The sequence below is a fragment of the Pongo abelii genome, chromosome 15 (genome assembly GCF_028885655.2).
Source record: "Pongo abelii isolate AG06213 chromosome 15, NHGRI_mPonAbe1-v2.0_pri, whole genome shotgun sequence".
Taxonomy (NCBI): Eukaryota; Metazoa; Chordata; class Mammalia; order Primates; family Hominidae; genus Pongo; species Pongo abelii.
Genome location: NC_072000.2, coordinates 24,323,347 through 24,331,943, shown reverse-complemented (window position 1 = coordinate 24,331,943; position 8,597 = coordinate 24,323,347). Strand labels below are relative to the sequence as shown.

Here is an 8,597-nt window from a genome sequence, read left to right as displayed (position 1 = left end):
CTTGAGGGATGTTTCATCAATGCCCCGGAAAAGCTTTATGAACTAGCCCATGCCACAATGACCAGAAAGCTAAAGGCTGTCAGATACAAGGTCTGTCTCCTCCAGATAGTGTTGGGCAAATCTTGTGAAACTGCTCTATATAGTCTCATTTCTGCTTTCGTGGCAAGTTTTCATATTTCCGTAAAACATCCTACTGTGTTCAATTTATTAGAATACGTTGTCAGTTAAGCAAACGTATTTGCCTTAAACTAAATCTCCTCATGTGGTAAATATTTGTTGGCTAAGCTATACATTCTTCCATAACTGCCACTAATCACAACTACTTATTACTTTAGGTAGTGTGGTTTTTTTCTTCTTGGTTATCTTTGGAGGACTAGGTTAGTCTCTCACACTATGAAGGCATCTGTCTCTTCAGAATAAGGACACATTTTTTTTTGCAGAATAAATTTCTGAATCTTGCCTTATCCTGCTGTCTGCCACATATTCTCTTCAAAAAGTTAAGATACAGGACATTGTTTTACATCACAGCTCTACTACTTATGAGTAATAAGACTTTTTTCATAGTACTCAGACAAACAGAGCATAAAAGCTATATTAGTCCATTCTTGCATTGCTATTAAGAAATATCTGAGACTGGGTAATTTATAAAGAAAAGAGGTTTAATTGGCTCACTGTTCTGCAGGCTGTACAGGAAGCATAGTGGTTTCTGCTTCTAGTGAGGCCTCAGGAAACTTCCAATCACAGTGGAAGGCAAAGGGGGAGCGAGGTGTCTCACGTGGTGGGAGCAGAAGCAAGAGAGACAGGGAGGAGGTGCTGCACACTTTTGAACAATCAAATCTCATAACTAACTCACTATCACAAGAACAGCACTAAGAGGATGGTGCTAAACCATTCATGAGAAATCCACCCCCATGATCCAATCATATCCCACCAGGTACCACCTCCTACACTGGGGACCATAATTTGACATGAGATTTTGTGGGGACACAGATCCAAACCACATCACCAGCAGATTGGATATTATAAACATAATGGCCTGTTACGTGAGGCTATAAACATAAGAAATTATGAAATCCATAGAAGTGGTCATAACAATAAATACCTGTCAGAATTGTTGTGTGAATTAAACAAGAATAACTGAGCATGAAGTTCAAAAAGAGTTCATTTCTGGCTGGGTGCAGTGTATCATGCCTGTAATCCCAGCACTTTGAGAGGCTGAGGTGGGCAGATCACAAGGTCAAGAGATCGAGACCATCCTGGCCAACATAGTGTAACCCTGTCTCTACTAAAAATACAAAAATTAGCCAGGCATGGTGGGGAGTTCCTGTAATCCCAGCTACTTGGGAGGCTGAAGCAGGAGAATTGCTTGAACCCAAGAGGCGGAGGTTGCAGTGAGCCAAGATCGCGCCACTGCACTCCAGCCTGGGCAACAGAGCAAGACTCCATCTCAAAAGAAAAAAAAAGGAGTTCATTTCTCTTTTCTTGGCAGCTTGGTCAATTACAAATCAGATAGAAGTCAAGGATGTTAAAATCTAGGTATTAGATCTCAACTCAGCTTCTTGCCATGGATTAGTCAGTTTTGCTTAATTATATAAAAGGTTTTTGAGGCCTATCTGCTCAGGAGACCTATTAAGACAAAAAAATTATGAAATCTACTACATCACACCTTGTTGATAGACTGTATATGCAACTCCTCCTATCACCCTCATTAGCAGGTCCCTAAATTTAGCTGATTTTGGAGTTCTGAAAAATGTACGTACTAATTTCTTCCCTTGCCTTACTGAAATACAGACTGGAGTTCCAAGTAGCTTCTCCTTCAATAAAAACATATATAATTTCAGCTGGGCTCAGTGGCTCACGCCTGTAATCCCAGCACTTTGGGAGGCTGAGGCGGACGGATCACCTGAGGTCAGGAGTTCGAGACCAGCCTGAACAATATGGACAAACCCTGTCTCTACTAAAAGTACAAAATTAGCTGGGCGTGGTGGCACATGCCTGTAATCCCAGCTATTTGGGAGGGTGCAGCAGGAGAATCGCTTGAATCTGGGAGGCGGAGGTGGTGGTGAGCTGAGATAGCATTATTGCACTCTAGCCTGGGCAACAAGAGTGAAAGTCCATCTCAAAATAAATAAATACATAAAAATAAATATAAATAAATGAATATGGCCGGGCATGGTGGCTCATGCCTGTAATCCTGGCACTTTGGGAGGCCGAGGCTGGTGGATCATGAGGTCAGGAGTTCAAGACCAGCCTGGGAAAGATGGTGAAACCCCTTCTCTACTAAAAATACAAAAATTAGCTGGGCATGGTGGCCCATGCCTGTAATCCCAGCTACTCAGGAGACTGAGGCAGAGAACTGCTTGAACCTGGGAGGCGGAGTTTCCAGTGAGTCAAGATTGCGCCACTGGATTTCAGCCTGAGTGACAGAGCCAGACTCGGTCTCAAAAACAAACAAACAAACACCAAAAAACCCGTATAACTTTAATGGTGGAGACAAAAACAGATTATGCTGTGATCTTTACATAATAGTGATTCAATTTTTTTGACCTTGCTAACAACTGCTTTAAAGAAAAACTACACTTAATTAAATTAACAATTCTGAAATGGAAACTCAATTTGCAGACTAAGTATTTCTCCTAACCTGAACATGTATAAGCCAATATGCATATATACAAAATCACACGTGAACCCAAACACACAGTAATGTATACAAAAATACAGAATGTCAGAGCTGAAAGAGATCTTTTGTCTATAATCTTCACTTTAGAGATGAGGAGTAGAAGGATAAGGTGATTTGCCAAGCTCCAATAGAAAGCTTATGATAGACACCGAGCTCCAAGTTTCTGCATATTTGCAGTGATGTCATAGGCACTCTGTGTGATGCTGGTGAACATTTTAGGTGTGCAATAGTAAGAATACAATTAGTATTACCTGGTAATCTGTTTAAGATCATTGACAGGCCTAAGGGTTTTCCATATGGCCTGCACCCTAACCTCTGGGAAGAAAATATCCACAATGAAATTTCTACAAGATTAGAGGAAGGAGAGAGGCAACGGGGATTCCATTTCTACTAGGAGTATCCACCTCTGAGAGGAAAATATCCATCTCTGTGGATGTCATCTGGTCTGCAGAAAACCCTTTCCTGGAACTCCCAGGTATTTAAAAAAAGAGTCACATATTAGACCTAGAGACAGAAAGCTCACACCCAGTCACCCAGAATCCCTGATCACCAAGAATTAGAACATTTCTGGAAGATGGGCTCTATACATGGAAGAGTTGGGAATCTTTATTTTGAGACAGAGACATATGTCGGGGAAACACAAACTCTACTCCCTTAGAATTGAAATGCTCACATTTTTAAAAACAACGTTTAAACAGACATTTGTATTTAAGGGAGTGAAAATATTTTCTAAGATGCAGGTCATATGGATCTGTCAATTCCCTTCTGAGTTAAGTCACTCTAAAAAGGGGTTGGCAATGATACCTGCCTCATCTTAAGGCTATGGGTGAGCATCAGATGGACTGATAGATGCAAACACCTCGAGATGAAAGTTTTTAGTTTAACTGGTCTGCTTAGGTAAGGAGCAAGAATCACTTTGGGGTTTGGAAATAACCTTGTACATAGGACAATCCCATGAAGGGTTGAGAGGGCGGTAGCCATCTCTATTATTGACAAGGAGGTGGAAGAAGGATGTGAGAACACTTGTTGCCATGAGTACACGAAGAATAAGTGTAGAAAAGGCAGGAGGGGAGAACTGCGAACATTAAGTGTTGGGCCAAGACTTCTTAGGAACAGGACAAAGGATCGTGGCTTGTTCTTTTGACTCTGCTCTTCTTTGAAATGCTTTCACAGGAAACATGAATCTGATGTGGACCCTCCTCCTTTTCCTGCTTTTGGACCTAACTGTCTTGACTCCAGCCCTGCCCTTCTCGACACGACATATAGACAACCCCAGGTCTTGGGTCCCTAGAGGACACCACCGATACTGTGATGTGATGATGAGGCGCCGTTGGCTGATCTATAGGGGTAAATGCAAGCAGATCCACACATTCATTCATAGAATCTGACCACCATAGCAGATTTCTGCAGAACTCCACCACTGCCCTGTACCAACAGCCCCTCCATGTGCAGCTGCCACAACAGTACTCATGATGTCAACGTCACTGACTGCTTTGCCAGCACAGGGACCTGACCTCTTCACTGCCACTACCAAAAATAAGAAGGAGTCCAACAGGCCCATGCGAGTGGGCTGCAAGAAGGGGGCACCTGTTCACCTGGATGGCTAGGTTCCTCCTGACACCGGCACCTGAATGACTTGCACCCTATGCCTTCAAATCTTTGCAGCACTGTCAATGTCTTCTTTGTAAATGCTTCTTCTCTTGCACGTGGACCCCTCATTGTTCTCAGACACGTATAGGCTTCCGCGTCTTTCTTAGAGCCTGTTCCCCACCAACCCCACGTCCCCTATCCCTGCCACAGTGTCAGGGCTTTTGGTGGAGGATAAGGTGGCAGTGGAGGGTTGGGAGGGAGCTTGAATTACGGAAATAATTCTCTGGAAAAGGCTTGTTCCAACCAAGCTGCTAGACAATCCCCTTCTCGTCTGGCTGATCTTCCCACCAGCTGCTCTCATAAAACCTCCTGATGGCTGGCCGTACGTGTCCTGGATCATAGGGTCCTTCTACATTCTGCCGGACTTTCTGTTCCTTTCTCCTCAATGGGCTCCTTCGGAGGGTATTAGGGACGATACCCAGGTTGGAAACCGCTTCCTTTAGGGAAACAAATCGCTGTGGCTCCCGGGGTGTCACCAGAAGAAGCCTCTGCTGGAGAAGTGGGAGGAGAATGGGCAACTCCGCCCCGCCCAGAGCCTCAGTGGTCTTCCAGTTCCCGTGGCAGTCGTATTGGCCGGCAGGGGGCGCCGCGCCGCGTGCTTCCTGCAGGCCAAGAGTCCAAAACGTCCTTGGTTCCCTTTAAGACAGCGTGAGATGGGCTGCGAGTTTCTTGGTTGCTGACAGCGATAGAGGATAATAGGTGAATAAACAGAAAATCCAGCCAGCATAAATACAGTCTAACTGTTGAAGAACAGATTTCTGAGTCTACCATAACTTTCATGCACTCCGTCACTTTAGTGTTGAACCTGCCACCTTCAGATTCACACTGCAGCACCTTGGGTAAGAAGGAAAGGAAGTGAATATGCACAGAAGACTTACTTGTATTATGAGCTTTACAGTTTAGCTGCACTAGAAAAAAGTTTATTCCTTTCTTGGAAGTAAGGGCCTCAGGCCCTAAAGCTCTACAAGGCCCTAGAGCAGGTGGCAATACCAGCCAGGCTGTGTCCTTCCCTTCAGGGTGATGAGTTCCTCTAGGCCCAGGCATGTCCAGAGGTTCTGTCTGAGAGCCACGGACCGAAGTAAACAACCTGGGAAGTTTACATGGTGTTCTGTTTTACTGTGGCTGAGCTTGCACTCAAGCCATGAGATGGAGTCCTTCCAGTCTTCCTTCACCTTTCCACGGGCAGAGGAGCCTCTCCCCAGTGCTACATCCAACACAGGCTCAAGGGGAATCCTGCCAGGCTACCCGCCAATGTTCGCTTAAGGCCCCAGAGCTCTTCAGTCAGCTTGTGGTGAATGCTGCCTGGCCTGGGACTCACGCTGCAGGACAGTGGATTCCTCTCTGACCCAGGGCAGGTCCAGAAATGCCAGCCAAGAGCCAAGATCTGGAATTGGGGATCCAAGACCTGGCTTGGTGCTCTACCCTGCTGTAGCTGAGCTGCTATCTAAGCTGCAAGACAGAGTCCCCTTTACTTTTCCCTCTGCTTTTCTCCAGCAGAAGAATTGTCCCTTCATGACTGCCACAGCTGTGAGTATGGTGGGTCTCACCTGAAGCCGGCATATCTCAGAGTCTCACCCAAGGCCCATGGAGTGTACTGCTGGGTATTGCTGCTGGTTATTTAGGGCCTGAGGGTTCTTCAGTCAGCAGGTGATGAATCCTGGCAGGACTAGGTCCTTTCCTTCTAGGCAGTGGGTTTTCTTCTGATGTAGGGTGTATCTAGAAATGTCCTTCAGGAGCGAGTGCCTGGAATGGCAGCTTCATGATTCTGACTGGTGCCCTATCCTACTGTGGCTGAGCTGATGTTTATGATGTAAGACAATGTCCTAGTTACTCTTTCCTCTCCTCTCCTCAAGCAGAAGGAAGGAGTCACTTTCACTGCTGTGAGCTGTGCTGCCTGGGGTTGGGGGAGTCATTGTGCAAGCACTCCCTTGGCTGCCCTGACAGGTGTCACACTAGTGGTGTCCAGGTCCACTGGCTCTGAGCCCAGCACATCACTGGGACTTGCCTTCCAGTTGTAGTTCTTGTGGCCTAGATTGAATTTCAAATGTATTTAGGACCCCAGAGCACTTTAGCCTATTGAGCAAGGCTTTCCCAAACTCAGGTTCTGACTGCTGGGATAGACGATTCCCTTTCGGCTAAAGTGGTCTAAATGCTCCTTCTGTGGGTAGGCTGTGACAGGGCAGCACTGAGTTCAATGGAGATTTCCACAGTTGCTGCACTCTCCCTCCCCCATGCTCTCAGATTCTGTCTCAGCTCCATGTGGCAGCTAAGGGAGATGGGGGAGTGGTGGCCTTAGTGATTCAAAATTGTCTTTCCTAACCTCTTCAGTGCTTGTTTCAGTGATACGAAGTTAAAATCAGGTACTGTGATAGTTGACTTGATATTTGTTTCCTATGTAGGTGCTTTTTTGTGTGTAGGTAGTTGTTAAATTTGGTGTTTCTGCTGGTATGTGTGGGGGTGCAATCAATGGACACTTCTATTTGGCCATCTTGCTTGACCCCTTCCCCTTGATTCTTTGGCTATCTGAGGAGCTAAATATATTCTCATGTATTAACCCAAAAGAGTTTTTTAAGCATTTACTCAGTGACTTCTAAACCCCAGGGTTATAGCAATGAGACTGAGTCACTTCATACCCCATGATGAGCTTCAGCTAAGCCCTGTACAAATTCTCCCTACATTTAAGTGAAGAGTGTTGCTATAGCCTGACAGGTCAGTTGTGTACACTTGGATATCAATAGGGTCAACTGAATGCAAGCCTCATATCAAGACATAAATGCTGGATAATAGGTGTATGTAGCTGGAATCATCTCAGGAATAATGCAAATAGTATCACTGCCTCCTGTGCTTTGGAATTTTCCCACACCGAGATTACTTCCGATGTACATGAAAGCTTCTGAAGTCAGAGTTTGGTAACAAATGGATCTCAAAGTTGGGCTGGAGACAGGTTGTTGGAGAACTACTTGAGGATATGATTGAAAATGCAGAATCCTGAGCTCCATGTGCAGACATTCTGTGTGAGTATATGCGGAATGGAGCCCACTAATCCGTAGTGCAAATCTTCCCCCAGGTGATCCAAATGGAAAATACTTAATGTTTGAAGTTCTTTAGGTGTGGCACTTACATGCTGGCAGAAAACACTATGAATGAATTTGTGTATAATATTTGATTATATAGTTTATTATTATAGAAGATTAGATATTAGTCATTAGGGATTGATTATAAATATCCCAGGGAGACAAATTTGATGACCTATGTGCTAGTCTGTATATGTCACTGCTTACCCATAGCTTCCTTTTAAGATTTAAAGAATTTTGTCCTCTTGCTTTTCTATTTGGCTAGAGGCAGTTGGGGGCATGAGGAAAACTCCTTCCTGTTCCAGAAATACTGAGGAGTGAACTGTTACATTCATATTTACTGAGTATCCTGTCCCTTTAGTTTTTTCACAAGTCAGTTAACTCAGTCTGAGGAACACTAAATCCTAAGAATACTTAAAATAACCCCTCAGGCTTTTTTTTGCCAGTCTTTTGTCCTACCAAATGCAAAGACAGTTTTGAAGGTCAGGCCAAAATAGCTTCCTCACTAAAAATACAATTAGATATTACTGTGGAGTCTTACAGGAATAATGATCAAGCAAGGAAACTATGTAAAGTTTTGTACATGATGTAATTATATTTCATTTATTCAATTAATCAAGTATTCAGAATATTCCCATATAAGCAATCAAGTAACTCATATACATAAACCAAGTAAACCACATATATGCCTCTTTAAAACACACACACACACACACACATTCATTCCTCATTGCAGACTCATAGATTGCAAAGTGTCTGAGATAGCCATTTTTTCGAAGCCCATTTTTGGTGATGGGTAGCAGAATGTTACGATAATTTGCTCAGATTCCACATCCAACTGGTAGGCCATCTGCAGTGAATCCCCCAGAGTTTTGCCCTGAGACTTTTATTGATACAGTCAAGATCATGTAATGGCCCTCTACCACAATCCTAAATATGGGAATGCACTATATTTTGAGAAGTGTGTGTGGTAGAAAAATTGTTCAAGGAAATTGCTGGATCTCAAGAGCTTTGATTGTGGCTGAACATCCAGAGCTTTTGTCCTGTAGTGACATGACCTGGATCTTTCACAAACCTTTCCTGTAATAATGAGGTAATGAACTCAGAGGATTTCAATATCACAAAGCAGATTGGCTTTCAAAGCACAAAGTTCTTACAGTACCACAGCTAACAGGTCTCACGCTCTGTCTCAC

At 44.1% G+C, this 8,597-nt stretch overlaps 1 long non-coding RNA gene across 1 annotated transcript; it reads right to left on the bottom strand.

The window, feature by feature from the left end:
* Positions 1 to 3,264: 3,264 nt before the first annotated feature.
* On the bottom strand, positions 3,265 to 6,226 carry LOC134760032 (uncharacterized). The gene is made up of 2 exons (XR_010136935.1): positions 5,878 to 6,226; positions 3,265 to 5,164 (listed from the first exon to the last, which is right to left on the bottom strand). It is a non-coding gene; the product is annotated as an uncharacterized LOC134760032 (long non-coding RNA).
* Between the last annotated feature and the right edge of the window lie 2,371 nt (positions 6,227 to 8,597).